Source organism: Gracilinanus agilis, chromosome 2, assembly GCF_016433145.1.
Source record: "Gracilinanus agilis isolate LMUSP501 chromosome 2, AgileGrace, whole genome shotgun sequence".
Classification (NCBI taxonomy): Eukaryota; Metazoa; Chordata; class Mammalia; order Didelphimorphia; family Didelphidae; genus Gracilinanus; species Gracilinanus agilis.
Window position 1 is genome coordinate 124,864,777 of NC_058131.1, and position 14,981 is coordinate 124,879,757.

Sequence of the window (14,981 nt, forward strand, 5' to 3'; positions counted from 1 at the left end):
AAGGAAGAAAGAAAGAAAGAAAGAAAGAAAGAAAGAGCTAGGGAGTTTCCTGAAACCTTGAAGAAACTGATTGAAAAGAAAGGTTACAAACCAGAACAGATATTCATTGTTGATGAAACTGCCCTATATTGAGGGGGGAAATGCCTCTGAGATTATACATCAGCCAAGAAGAGAAGTGAGCTCAGGTTTTAAGGCTGCAAGAGATAGGATAGGTATTATAAACACTCCAGTATGATCACATCCCTGCCATACTTGTTCACACATATACATACATTTTATTAGTTCAGTTGTTTTTATATTGGAGTCATTTTGGGGGTGGGTGGGGGAGAGAATCCCTTCTCTCTTCCAGACAGAACCCTCTCTCCTTATTAAGAATAATAATTAAGCAGAAATTGTTATGACAACATATATAATATTTTGTCCAAGTAGTTTCCCATCATTAAAAGGGCGGTATGTTTCCTTATTTGTTCTCTCACATTGTCACGATTTTAATAACATGTTGTGTCCCACTCCCAAAATATGTCCCCTGGTGGCCTATCTTGTAGTAAGGCATGTTTCTGAACAGAACTAACCAAGTCCTCAGAAGACAATGATATTGTACATCATTGTACTCAAATTCAAATCCTTTTCAACTTGATGGGACCTTCCACAATTTGCATTGGTAGTATAGCCTCTGAGAAACCAAAGTCATCTCAACACTAGGATAAAGTATCAGAGTAGAAGACTAACCATGGAGCTGTCCAAATGAGCAATTTGATATCCTAACAGATAGTGAATTTCCCATTGTTGGAGATCATCAAGAAGAGGCTAAATGACCACTGATTGGGAAACAAGGTAGAGGATATTTCTTTTTCAGATTTGGATTAGACTATAGGACCTTTATGGTCTCTTCTGACTTTAAGATTCTGTGTCATTGTGAACTTAACATCAAACTTAGCAGAATGCCTACTCTTCAATGCTATAGTCTAAGCATTCAGACACAAATATCTTCTAGCAATGATTATGACATAGATTAGCCTTTCCTGGGTCCTAGGATAGGTCAGCATAAGGTCAAATAAAATAGAAGCTTTAAAGTTAATTCCATTGAGACAATAAGAAGAAAAGACATACTGAAAAAGAGAGAAAATACAAATAAAGAGATATGTTGAGCTCAAGGCATTTTCTACATGAGATCTTTTCAGATTTCTTCAGATATTTTGTTCCTACTCCAAAATTACCTTGCATTTATATCCAATACATTTGATATAATTATTATCATATATGTTTTCTCCCCTAATGGAATGGAAGCCACTTGAGGACAGAAATGTGTTTGCATTTTTTTGTCTTTGCATTCTTGGTTTCTAACACAATGTCGGACATATAGTAGATACAATACTTGTTGACTAATTGGTTGACTAGAACAAGAATCACAAAAAAAGTGAAGAGAAAGAAGATGTGAAAAGAGAAGAGAGAGAGAAAAGGAGTTTAAAAGGGCACTTAGCTCTCAAAGGAATATAGAATGGAAAGAGAGGGAGAAGGCCAAAACCAAAGATAACCAACAAATTGATGAGATTCAGTGTACCAGAGCCAGTGCATGATCAGTCTGCCAACAAACATTTTTCAACACTTACTATGTACTAGGGCAGTGACGGCGAACCTTTTGGAGATGGAGTGCCAGGCCCTACCTCCTCCCTCACACCAAGTGCCAGGAGTGCCCTGCCCGCCTCTTACCCCACACAGGGGAGAGAGAAAATGCTCCCATTGGGCTGCTGGGGGGAGGGGTGGGTGAAGGGAGGAATGTCCTCAGCAAGTGTAGAGATGAGGAAGGGAGTGGTCCGAGCCCTCCACTTCCCTCTAGCTCTATTGCCTGTGAGTTGCCCACTTTACCCCCTGTGCACTCTCATTAGGCTTCTGGGCATAGGAGGGGGGTGAAAAAATGTTGTAGGGCAAGATGGAGAGGGAGAGGGAACCAGCTCCAACTGAGTCCCTCTGCCTTTCTAGTAAGGAATTTCGAGGAAGAGGAAGGTGGGGGCAGGGCAGCTACATGCCCACAGAGAGGGCCCACATGTCATCTTTGGCACATATGCCATAGGTTCGCCATCACTGTACTAGGGCATTGTGTTAAGTATTAGAGATACAAAAAAGAGATGAAAGATGGTTCTTGCCTTCATGGAACTCACAATCTAATGGGAGAGACAACAAACAAATATGCAAGGAAGGCCCAAAACTCTACTACCTTCAGTACAATCTTGCTACAATTTGTGGCTAAAGTCTATGTTCTCTCATCTGAAACCCCAAAGAATAGAAATTGCTTATTTCCTTTACATTTCTAGCAAAAGATCAAATTCTGAACATGAAATGCTACATTCAGTCATATAAATTTTTCTTGAGCAGGTGTTTTTAATCTGAGGTCCATGAACTTGGGGTTGTTTTGTTTTTTTAATTTTAATAACTGTTTCAATAGAACTGATTTCCTTTGTAATTCTGTATAATTTATGTGGCTCATCTAAAATCATCACTCTGATGGGATCCATAGACCACTAGACTAACAAAGGGTCTATCACACTCACACATACACAATTAGTCTCTGTTCTAGAGCCTTTGGAATAAAATTTTGCTCTTCAAATTCTGAGCTAAGCCAGATGTATTCAGACCATGTATGTATTCTTGAGGTGACTGTCTCTCAATGGATATAACCTACTATCAACAGAAAGTTTTATTCCTCTAGGTAACCATGTGCTATAATGGCGAGTGCCTTGGTTTACAATCAACAGACTAGAGTGCAAATTCTGGCTTCAATATACTCTATATATGTGACTTTGAGCAATTCACATTTCCTATCTTTAATTAAGTATGCTCATGTGTAGAATAAAAGGCTTGGTCAAATTATCTGTAACAATTCTTTCAGCTTCATTCATTCATTCATTCATTCATTCAGTTATTAATACGTTCTAGCTCTTAAAACCTGCTACCCAATCCCCTAATACAGTGGTGTGCCTTTCTGTGATTTAGCTGTCCAGTGGAGGCTATATCTTTTCGCTCCAACCACAACTGCTTCTTGTAGGTGTCTCATTTATCTAAGAGGCATTAATAGTTCCAAGATATTGCCTTTATCAACACCTACATAAACAGATTTCCAAGGTTACAGTTGTGGATTTGTACTTACTGTACTATAGAAATCCAAAGCTTCATCTGCTAAATTCTCCTAACCATTTAGAAACACATGGATTTTTCCATGTGTTTATATTAAATTTTTTGTTTAGTCTAAAAACATCAGCACCTTTTTAAAAATAGTCTGTTCTGGTCATCAAGTATGCTTGAGTCTCCTCTGTACTAAAATAATTCCCTGTATCCTACTCACCCCTAGAGGTACCATCCTATCTGTATGTTTTCTTTCACTGACAAACGTTTTTGTAAGAGTAGTCTTTACCCAATACTACATTTACTCAAAGTCTACTGTCTCTTTAATTATCCCCTTGCAACCTGTACCACTGAGAGAAAGGATTGTTTCAATTTTGTCTTTGCATTTCTAACACTTAGCACAATTGCACACAGTAGGGGCTTAATATGTGCTAGGTGAATTCCCAGAATTGAACTAAATTGAATGATATCAGCAATGATCTCATTATTAAATCAGAATCACAGAAGCTCCAAATTGGTAGGTACCTTAGATGTTAACTCAGACAACCTGTACCTGAAAATGATTCCCATCTTTAATGACCTTGACAAATAAATTTCATCTATTCTTTTTTTCTTAAAGGAGTATGGTGAAGGTGAAACTATTACCTCCAGATGCAGTCCCTTCTTTGGTTAGCTCTGATTATTAGAATGTTTTTTCTTATACTTTCTTATATTACTCTTAAATCCTTCTCTCTGGACTATCACCTTGTATCTTTTAGTTTGACCACCTGGAGACACTCTGAACAAGGTATATCCTTCTTCCATGTGAAACTCCTTCAAATACTTAGAAACAAATGTCCCATCATCTTTAGGTTTTCTCTCCAGGCTAAAACATTCTCAGATTCACCTAAACCTCACTATGCTGGTTGTCCTCTTTTGGACATAAAAATGTCTCCAATATTACAATCCTGAGTGACTAGGAAGATGGTAGAACTAGGAAAGAATGGACCATCCCAGGGTTTAGGAGAGAATAAAATTAGTTCAATTTTGGACAAGTTGATTTTATAATGTTATCATTCAGATAAAGATTTCTAATAGGTATGTACATAGAAATGGAGTTTTAGATTGAGACAGAGAGAGAGACAGAGAGAGAGAGAGAGAGAGAGAGAGAGAGAGAGAGAGAGAGAGAGAGAGAGAGAGAGAAGGTCTGGATATATACATTTGGGAGTTGTCTGCATGGAAATACTTAAATCTATGAGAATGGGTGGGCTCACCATGGGAGGGGTGAAAAACTGAGCCTAGGGAAGATACTTGTGCTTATCGGATATGACGATATGACTTGGATACGCATCTTGCAAAAGAGACTAGTAAAAGGATTATAAAGGGAGAAAAATAGTGTAAAAAACACAGGAAAGCAGAATGTTCTAGAAAAAAAAGGAGAATCCTTCTCCCATATGACACTCCTTCAAATGCTTGGAAACAAATAACCTATCTTTAGATCTTCTCTCCAGGCTAAACATCTTCAGCTTTGTCAAAAGATAAGCTGTGTCTGGGCAACTAGGTAGCTCAGTGGATTGAAAGCCAGGCCCAGAAATGGGAGGTCCTGAGTTCAAATTTAGTCTGAGACATTTCCCAGCTATGTGTATACCTTACCCTGGGCAAGGCACTTAACTTCCATTGCCTAGTCCTTTCTGCTCATCTATGTTGGAACCAATACATAGTATTTATTCTAAGACGGAAGGTAGGGGTTAAAAAAAAAAAGAGATATAGAAAAGAAAAATTAGATGAGGACAGATAAATTCATCAGATTTCAGTTGTAAAACACAGTTTTAGTTGGGTAGTATGATCACAAACTAGAATGTAAGCTGTTGAGAAAAGAATGAGTAAAATCAGTCAAAAAGCATTTATTAAGCCCCTTCCCTATGTCAGGCAGTCAGGTGCTGTGCTCAGTGCAAGGAATACAAAGAAATTTTTTAGTCACTGTTTTCAAGGAACTCATAGTCTGAAGATGAGGACATGTTGCCAATTATGTACAAATAAGTGATGTGGAAACAACAAAAGTAAGTGTAAGAATAGGAGGAGCAGATATATTTGCACATGTTACTTTAAAGTTTGCAAAATACTTTGTATTTTGTATTTATCACTATATGTACCAAAATGTTTATGGCAGTTGTTTTGTTTTTTTTCTTGGCAGCAAAAAACTGAAAACTTAGGGAATGCCCATCAGTTGGGGAATGATGAAATACATTATGGGAGAGGAAAGTAAAAAGCTATCAGAAATGGGGGAAAAGTGGTTTCAAAGAGACATGGGAAATCTTGTATAAACTGATGCAGAGTGAAATGAGTAAAACCAGAGGAACAATTTCTATTTTGACACCAATAAAGTAAAAAAGAAAAGTATAAAAGATTTTAGAATTCTGATCAACAAAATTATCAACCATGATTCTAGAGGACTTACAAAGAAAAATGCTGCCTGCCTCATGATAGAAATATGATGAACCAAAATGTAAAATAAGAAATACATTTTTAGATATGGCTAATGTGGGAGTTCATTTTGCATGTTTATAGTTATATGAAATAAAGGTTCTATAATTCTTTTTTCTTTCTTTGTATTTTGAATAGGAGATGTAAAAGAGAGAAACAGAATACCTAATAATTATTGCTTATATTTTTATACTGGCCCCCTCTTTAAAATAGTTGTTACTTAGGATGGCTTCCTAGGTAAGTGAGGGAAGGATATATAAAAATGAATATGATGTAAAATCAAAAGATATCTATAAAAATAATATAAAAAACCCCAAAGCACATAGAGACAGGAAATGGAATTTACAGGGAATAACAAGTAGGCCAATTTGGCTGGTGCATAGCGTACATGAGGTGGAGTAATGTAATCAGCCTGGAAAGATAGACTGGAGCCAGATTATGAAGGGCTTGAAATGTCAAACAAAGGAGTTTGTATTTTATCCTAGAGGCAACAGGAAAACACTGAAGCTTCTTGAACAAAAGAGTTACATGGTTGGAACCATACTTTCAGGGTATCCACTTAATAGCTGTATAGAATGGAGAGGAGAGAAACTGGATACAGAGAGATAAATTAGGTAACTATTTACAATGATTTAAATGAAGGGTGATTAGCACCTAAATGAAGGTAGTTGTAGATGGAGGGAAAGTTAGGAAAAGAGATTATGTTGAAAAGATGGTTTCAACAAGATTTGGAAAATCACTGAATATAGGAGGTGAATGAGTCTGAAGATTTGAGGATGACTCTTTGGTTTCAACAGGATAATTCTTTGGTTTCAAGAGGGCAGCTAAGTGGCACAATAGATGGAATTCGAAGTCTAGAGTCAAGAAGACTCATCTTCCTGAGTTCAAATCTGGCCTCAGTCACACTAGCTGTATGAACCTAGGCAAGTCACTTAATCCTGTTTGTCTCAGGTTTCTTCCTCTGTAAAATGAGGTAGAGAAGGAAATTGGTAAACCACTCTGGTATCTTTGCTAAGAATACTTGAAATGAGGGTATTGCTTTAAGACTTGCAAAGTGCCTTATTAATATTAGCTTATTATGTCCTCATGTAGTTGTGTGCTATTATTACTCAATTTTGCAGACAAGGAAAGTAAGGCTCTAAGATATTGACTTGCACAGGATCACACAGCATCTGAAACCAGATTTGAAACTATCCTTGCTCTAGATACATAGCACTCTAGCCACTGTATCCCCTAGTGGGCTTTAAAAATAAGGAATCTGGGGTGGGGTGGGGGGCAGCTGGATGGTTCAGTGGATTGAGATCCAGACCTAGAGATGGGAGGTCCTGGGTTCAAATTGACCTCAGATACTTCCTAGTTGTGTGACCCTGGGCAACTTCCTTTGCCTAGCCCTTACTACTCTTCTGCCTTAGAACCAATACAAAATGTTGATTCTAAGATGGAAGGTAAGGGTTTAAAAAAAAAAAAGGAATCCAGGTGAGTTTGGCAGGGGATGGGAAAGGCCTGAATGGTATAGTAACCAGAATATTGGCTCTTGAGATGGAGAACCTGAGTTCTAGTTGCACCTTAGGGCTTACTGTGTCATTTTAGATAAGCTACTTAACCTACACTTTGGTTTCTTCACCTGTAAAATGCAGAAATTAGATTAAATGATCTCTGTGATCTGCTCTAGACTTATGATAAGTAGAGATGTCCAGCAGACAACTAAAAACATGATTCTATATGAGTGGATCTCTGGAGTTAGATGAAAGATGGGCATGTAGATTAAGGAGTTATCTGCATAGAAATATTGGCCAAATCCATGGAAACAAAATCACAGAGAGAGAGAGACAGAGAAAGAGAGATAGAGACAGAGACAGAGACAGAGAGAGAAGAGAGAGGAGGGCTAGTTAGAGCTAGAATATGGATAATGATCTTACAAAGGACACTGTGGAGAATCAGGGGTGAAGAAAACCATTCCCCAGCAATGTAATGGTAACTTTGAGGAAAGGAACTTCCAAAAGGAGAAAATGGTTAATGTTGTCAAATGATGCTAATAGGTTAAAAAAAAAAAACAAAGGATGAGGACTAAAGAAAAGATTTACCAATAAAACAATGATTGATGACATTTGAGAAAGCAGTTTCAATTGAGTTGTGAGAAAGGGAATTTGATTGGAATGAGGTGGGAAATTTATAGATGAGAAACTTAAGGCTAAGAATATAGATGACTTCCCCCCCCCCCCCGAAAGGCTAGTTATGAAATGGAAAAGAGATATAAGATGATAAGGCCAAGTGAAAGTCTCCTCATGGTTGTGGTTTTATTTACTTAAAGAATGACAGAGATACTGAGCATGTTTATCAGAAGCATGTCTACCACCACTTCTCTAAGTAAAATTCTTATAGTTCTCCCTAGGTTATTAATAAAACCTACTAAAAGGTCTCCTCATCTCTGGGCTCTGTGCTACATTCATAACCTACACATCTATTAGAGTGTGAGTTCTTCCAGGGTGAATGTCTTTTGTCCTTGGTATCCCCAGCTCTTTAAAACACACTATCTGGCACATAGTAGGCACTTAAATGCTTATTGACTGATTTCACTGTCATATCAATGTCACTAAAAAATAGCTTGGCCAAAACTTCTTAAGGCTTCAAATTTCACATAACAGGCTAACTAAATATTTGTCAAGTGAAAAAGGAAATATTTATTGGAGAGAAATGAATAGAGCTTATCTTTCAAATTTAACTAGTATTAATTGTCTACAAGATTTGTAGGACAGACAGATATATCCTTAGGCTATTTATAATCTGGAGGTGAATACCTCAAATAATTTTATCTTTTTATAAACCTCCTGGTCTCAGAACTCAATTCATCATGGCCCTGACCAGAAGGGATGACCAGTAACACTTTATCTGCCCTTCCCCCTCCACACAGGCAACCAGCCTAGTACCAAAGAGCTTCCTGAACCACCTCACTCAAATGAACCCTGGGCCAAAGATGATTTGGTTGAGGATTAAAGAACGAGCACCTCAAATACCCTCACCACCACTATTAGTGTCTCAATTTAGCCATACTGCATAACAGGGAAGGAAGAGAAGAGAATATACATTTTGTATTACTTTCTATAGCACCTACTATGTGCCAGGAACTATGCTAAGTTTTTTTATAAATATTATTTTATTGGGTTCTCATAACAACCCTGTGAAGTAGATGTTATTATTACTCCCATTTTACTGAGAAACAGATTATTCTCATTCTACTTAAGAAACTGAGGCAAAGAGAGGTTGTGTCTCACTCAGGGTCACACAGATAGTAAGTACTTGAGGCCAAATTTTAACTCAGTTCTTCCTATCTCCAGGTCCAGTGCCCAATTTGTAACAGTCACCTATATAAATACTCTCCTCTTTCCACCTCTGAATCAGGGATTGATAATCAAATCAGTGTTAGCACTATATTATAAAAGACATGGCTCCTCTCAACTTCCATGTAATAGACTTCCTAGGCTGAAGTTCCATTCCAAGACTTCTACTTCATTTTCTACATCAGCCCCATAATCTCAGGGTTCCTATCACACTCTAATCTACCCTACCCTACCACTGTTTTCTTTGAAGCTACTATTGTTCAAAGACTATTGTTCATAAAAGATCTTGTACCTTTCTCCCTAAAATTCCTATCTATCTATCTATCTATCTATCTATCTATCTATCTATCTATCTAGCATTTAATTNCTATCTATCTATCTATCTATCTATCTATCTATCTATCTATCTATCTATCTATCTTGCATTTAATTTTCTATATGCATGATATTTCCTCCCAACAGAAAGCAAGCTTATTAAAATCAGAGACAGTTTCATCTTTGTCTTTGTTTCCCAACCACCTAGGCTTCTTAAATTTAAATTAATTAAAGACAAATACATAATACAAATGAAAAGAACATAGGCTTATAAAATATTATCATGTATTGATCTTTATTATCTTGACTATTTAGACAAATTAATCCCATATGTAATATGTATTAATTTAATTCAATAAGTGATCATTGAACACTAATTATGTTCTAAGGATATTTAAGATATGATCTTCAGGGGACAGCTGGGTAGCTCAGAGGATTGAGAACCAGACCTAGAGACGGGAGGTCCTAGGTTCAAAACTGGCCTAGCAGTGTCACCCTGGGCAAATGTGACCCTGGGCAAGTCACTTAATCCCCATTGCCTAGCCCTTACCACTCCTCTGCCTTGGAACCAATACACAGTATTAATTCCAAAATGGAAGGTAAGGGATTTGTTTATTTATTTGTTTGTTTGTTTTTTTAAATAGCCCTGACTCTCATTCCACTGAGCCACTCAGCTGCCCCCAGGTAAGGGTTAAAAAAGAAGATATGATCTCCACACATAACAAAATTAGGATTTTGTCAAGGAAACCATATCATAGATGAAATGAAAATAAGTACTATATGAAGTAAAGTCTACATAGCCCTGAAATTTCATGCTATTCAAAGCCATTATAGGCATAGGTATTAAGAGGACATTCATATAGTCAAGGACCTGTGAGTTCTTTGATGTGGGAACTCATTTAAAACAACTAATCCTAGAGATCTAAATTGAAGGTTAAGTGACCTGGTCAGGGCCACACAGTTTGTTCTTGTCCAAGGCAGGATTTAAAGCTAAGGGAGTTCAATCCAGATCTAACCCCCTAACCCTTTTGCCTTACTGCCCCTCATTAAAAGCACACAGTATTTTAAAGTGTCTATGACAAATAACAATATATTGTGTATACCTTTTAATTTTTCAGAATACGTTCACATATAGGATCTCTTTTATCTTTATAATATTCCTATGAGGTAGATCAAGTATTGTTATGCCCATTTGATAGATGAAACACAGTAATATCGTGAATTGCTTAAAATCAAGCAGCTTTCAGTATTTTGATCAGAACTGGAAGTACCATATTCACATATGCTAATGTAGCTGGCATCATGTTGAAGAGTGGGGTGAGAAGTTCAATGATGGACGTTTCACTTGCCAGCTAGGAAAATCCTCAAAGTTCCTATAAAAGCTTAGCTGTGGCATTATACTGGGATTTGCATAAAAATCATTGTGCTCATTTCTATTATTCTAGCTAGCTATTCTACCTCATGCTTGGTCTGGAAAGTTATACCGATTGGTATGATCAGATGGGGATGTGGTGAGAGCTATGCTAAAATACAAGGAGGCTTGTCTTCTGATAACTACCTCAGATTTAACTAGAACAATTATAAGGTAGAATGATCAGCTAGTGCTAGTGACCTTTAAAATATATTATGATCATTATTTAGTGTTAATTTACATAATTGGTAGGCTCTGCAGTAACAATGCATGTTCACCTTAATAGCTGCAAGAAGCAATAAAGTTTGATTTTGTCTCAACTAAATGGCTAAAGGAAAAAGCTGCTACCTTATTCTCTTGCCCTTAATTTTACCCTGGCTCACCTACCTATGAGAAAATCAGAGGATCCAAATTCTGAACTCACCCACATCTCTCCCCCTCCTAGCCCCCAAAAGAAATCTCTTGAGTGGAACTTTAAAAGGGAGAAGTAACATATTTGAATTTCCATTTCCAGCTACAACAGAGGAGGGATGTTCATACTGCTCTTGACTCCATAAGCTTTCCTAGCTGGAGCTGGCAGAGAAATAAATGTAATAAACTCAGTAAGAAAGCAGTCTCACTCCTCCAGTGAATAACTTTCAACTTTTCTAGGCATTAAATAATATAGAAAAATTCATCTTTTAGACAGAAAAATTGCTTAGTCTCCTAAAGCATTAGCAGAAGGCATACAAAAATGGCATATTTCCTATACTTAAAGACTCGTGCTTCTGATAGTTTACAATGAACAAAATCACAAAGTTGACAAGATAATCAGTTTCTATGACAACACGAAGAAAATTTAAGGATTTATAGTTACTTTTATAAAAGTGTCCTGACAAGTTTTGACCACAGGAGGGCAGCCATCTCTAAAAAACAGAGGACTATTGAAAAAGAATGTAGTGTTTCCTAAGGCCGATGGCTGGGTATCTCACAAATCTATTGACTTTTTATGACAGCAGCATTAAAAAGGTCTCTCTCTCTTTCTTCATCTTCACATTCTTAGTGTCTATTTATAAACTGAAGCAATGGCAGGGCAAATAATTTCAGTGGGTTTTAGTTACCTTTTCTCCTTGTTCCCTCTGTTTTAAGGGCAAAGAAAAAGAACAGGTTAGTTTAGCCAGGTAAAGTTTGCCATTATAAAGTATATCACAGGTAAACTCCTATTCTTCAAAAGCAGGGATGGTTACAGGTATGGGGAATAAATGTTAAAGGTCCCCTGTCTGAAGACAGTGAGTCACCCAAAAGTGTTTCACTTTCAGATTCCCATACTACTCTTGGATTGGCACACCCAGTAAAGGATTTTTGCACAAAGCAATATAAGGAAATTGAGGTGCAAAAGAGTTGCATAGAAAGAGTAACTGGGAAATTTGGCTGAGAGATTGACAATGAAGTTGTTCCATATTTTTCATATAGGATATAAAATGAGCTTTCCTATCTCTGCTTATGGAGGCTGGAAAATATGATTTGTTCCATCAAAAAAATTTTGTTTTCATCTGTGGGGGAGGGGTAGACTAGTAATAATCTTTTCTTTCTATATGAAAGCTATGTGTTGATTGAAATATAAGCAAAATTCCCAGAGGAGACAAAATAATCATTAACTTTAGCTAACTTTCATATAGGAAGTAGATATATTTTCCAAAATAAAATTATAATTAAAAAAATCTTGGCTCATACCTCTGAATGGAACATATATTAATTCCTTTTTAGTTTATTGTAAGATTTTAATGAAGTTGTCTAAAATTTCCCAATAGTTTTTCTTATGTTCTATAATATGGTAATACTAGGTAGCTTTTTTCCTTTTTTTTTTTTGGTATCATTTTTATTCTTACTTTCTTCCTTATAAGCATAATAATAATAATAATAATAATAAGCAGCCCTCCCCCAAATTTTTTTTTGGTATCATTTTTATTCTTACTTTCTTCCTTATAAGCATAATAATAATAATAATAATAATAAGCAGCCCTCCCCCAAATGCCTTTTTTAACCTTCACACCTTTGGATGCAGCAAATCCTTAATTCCTCCTCTGTGGGGATCTAATCCGATTTATGTAAGGGTAACCTCGAATTATTTTAGCTTCCCTGCCGAAAAAATAACACACACATATATAATAGATCATTGTTCAAATCTCTATCTCATCTGACTTTGCTCTACCTCTCCGCTTGTAGGCGCAGGGGCTTATTAAGTGAATACAGTTTTCACGGATTTGGCCTTCCCTGGCTTTAGCTTTTTCCCAACAAATTTAGTGAATGCCTAAGCTATGCATGTCTTGCTGCCCATGTCTTACAGAGAAGTCATTTCCCCGGGGAGATCCAGGAATCTTGGGAGATGGTAATACTCCAAACACCAGACTTCCAGCCATAGCAGCTCCTCAGGCTACTAAAGACGAGAGTGAGAAGGCCAAGCTGTGGAGTTGGGGGGCGGGGGGAGGGGAAGAAAGAAAGAAACTACATTCACTTCTTTCCCGATTGGGGGCAAGAGACGCGGGGCGGGGGAGGGGATTCTCCTAAACCTCAAACCGGAATCTTCTTGTTTGCCTGGATCACGCTGTGCATTATTTTACTGTCATCTGAGCAGCTAATCTCGTGCCGATGGGCTGCATGAGATAAGTTTCTTAGCAAGCAGAGATTGCTGCCATAAAGATTAATAATACCCCCCCCCTCTAATTCTCCCTCCCCCACTACCAAAGGGAAGTGAAAGGAACAGCAAGCTGGAATCCACATTCAAATAGACTCATAGCATATCCATTGTATAAATGAGTATCTACACATATGTACGTATATTTAATTTGTTTGTGTGTATGTGTGTATATATATATGTGTGTATATGTGTGTGTATATATGTGTGTGTGTGTGTGTGTGTATACTGTAAAAGATTTCAAGAGCACTTATACACGACCTTATTGGTTCTTGTGTGTTTTAACTTGGACAGATGTGACAGATGTGCCTTCTACTGGAAGGGCAGTTGTGTCTGAATCGCCACTCTGCAAGGAAGTTATACTTTGCAAGTTCGTTCAGTTTTCCCAAACGCATCTGTATTGTGAAACCGAAAAACTGAAAGGGAAATAACGGGCCTGGGCCAGGTGGGGAACAAGGGAGTTCCCTTATTCACTTCCGAAATCGCCTTGAGGAAACTGCAGCTTTTAAAAGCTTATTATTTTTATCATCATCATTATTTTTAATAAACTTTCTTTTCTCCTTTAAGAACAGAGTACTGGTGCTGGTCAGCCCACCCTTTACCCTAGCATTTCCCTCCCTCTCTCTCTAGACCCCACCCCTATCAAAAGGTTTCATTCCTCTGGGCTATACCTTTTGGTTCCTTTTCTACCTTACAGATTTTGAGAGCTGGGATGACTGAGAAAGGGGAAAGACTGTGGGGTGGTTTGCTGTGAGGGCCTGGGAGGGAAAAGGAGGCGGCGTCCCCTTTAAAAGCAGGGACTGCGCTGCCACAGCGCCGCCGCCGCCGCTGCTGCTGCTGCTGCCGCTGCTGCTGCCGCCGCTGCCGCTGCCGCCGCCGCCGCCGCCGCCGCCGCCGCTGCTGCTGCTCCTGCCACAGCAGGAGTTCTCTCCTCTCCCTGCTCTCACTCCCTCCGGCGAGTCCCAGTTCCCACAGGCGGCCTGTGATTGGCAGAGAAGTCTCAAGCCCCCGAGGTCGTGACATCAGCAGCAGCCAAGAAACAAAAAGCATAAGGAGGCATCAAACCGCCTCAATCAATTTACAGCAAGAAGACAACACACACACGCGCGAGTAGAAGGAGACTGGAAATTTGTGTGTGCACTCGAGAGGAACTCGAGAGTAAAGTGTCTTCTGTTACCCATCCCGAACTGCTTCGCCATTCAGGACAGACTAAAGAGAAACGGGGAGGGGGAAAGAAATATCTGGGAGGGGGAAAGTCGAAAATTTAATGCCTTGGACCTGCAGTATCGTACACCCGTCTGAAGCGGCCAAGTGCCCATCTCTCCGTCTAGGGATGCAAAGCGCCCAGTTTTTCGTTTGAAAAGAAGAAAATTTACTTTTCTATATCCATAGATACATGATTCATCTCAACTTATTGACACAAAGGACAAGACAACTTGTTGATTGCTGTGTGTGCAAGCAAAAAGAGAAAATTTTTAAGAAAAGGAAAACCACCAGCCTGGTTTGACTGGGACTGCCTGCTGACTAACCATCTGCTGAAAGTATGCTTCAGAGGCGGGCTGGACTTTGGAGATTTTCTATTTTCTGCTTAACAGCTGTAAGAGAGGCAAGTTTGGAGTAACACCAAGTGATGCGGAAAAAAAACACACCGAGAGCAGAA

At 38.2% G+C, this 14,981-nt stretch overlaps 1 pseudogene; it reads right to left on the reverse strand.

The window, feature by feature from the left end:
* Positions 1–13,046, reverse strand: part of LOC123233368 — an 81,648-nt pseudogene extending 68,602 nt beyond the window's left edge.
* Between the last annotated feature and the right edge of the window lie 1,935 nt (positions 13,047–14,981).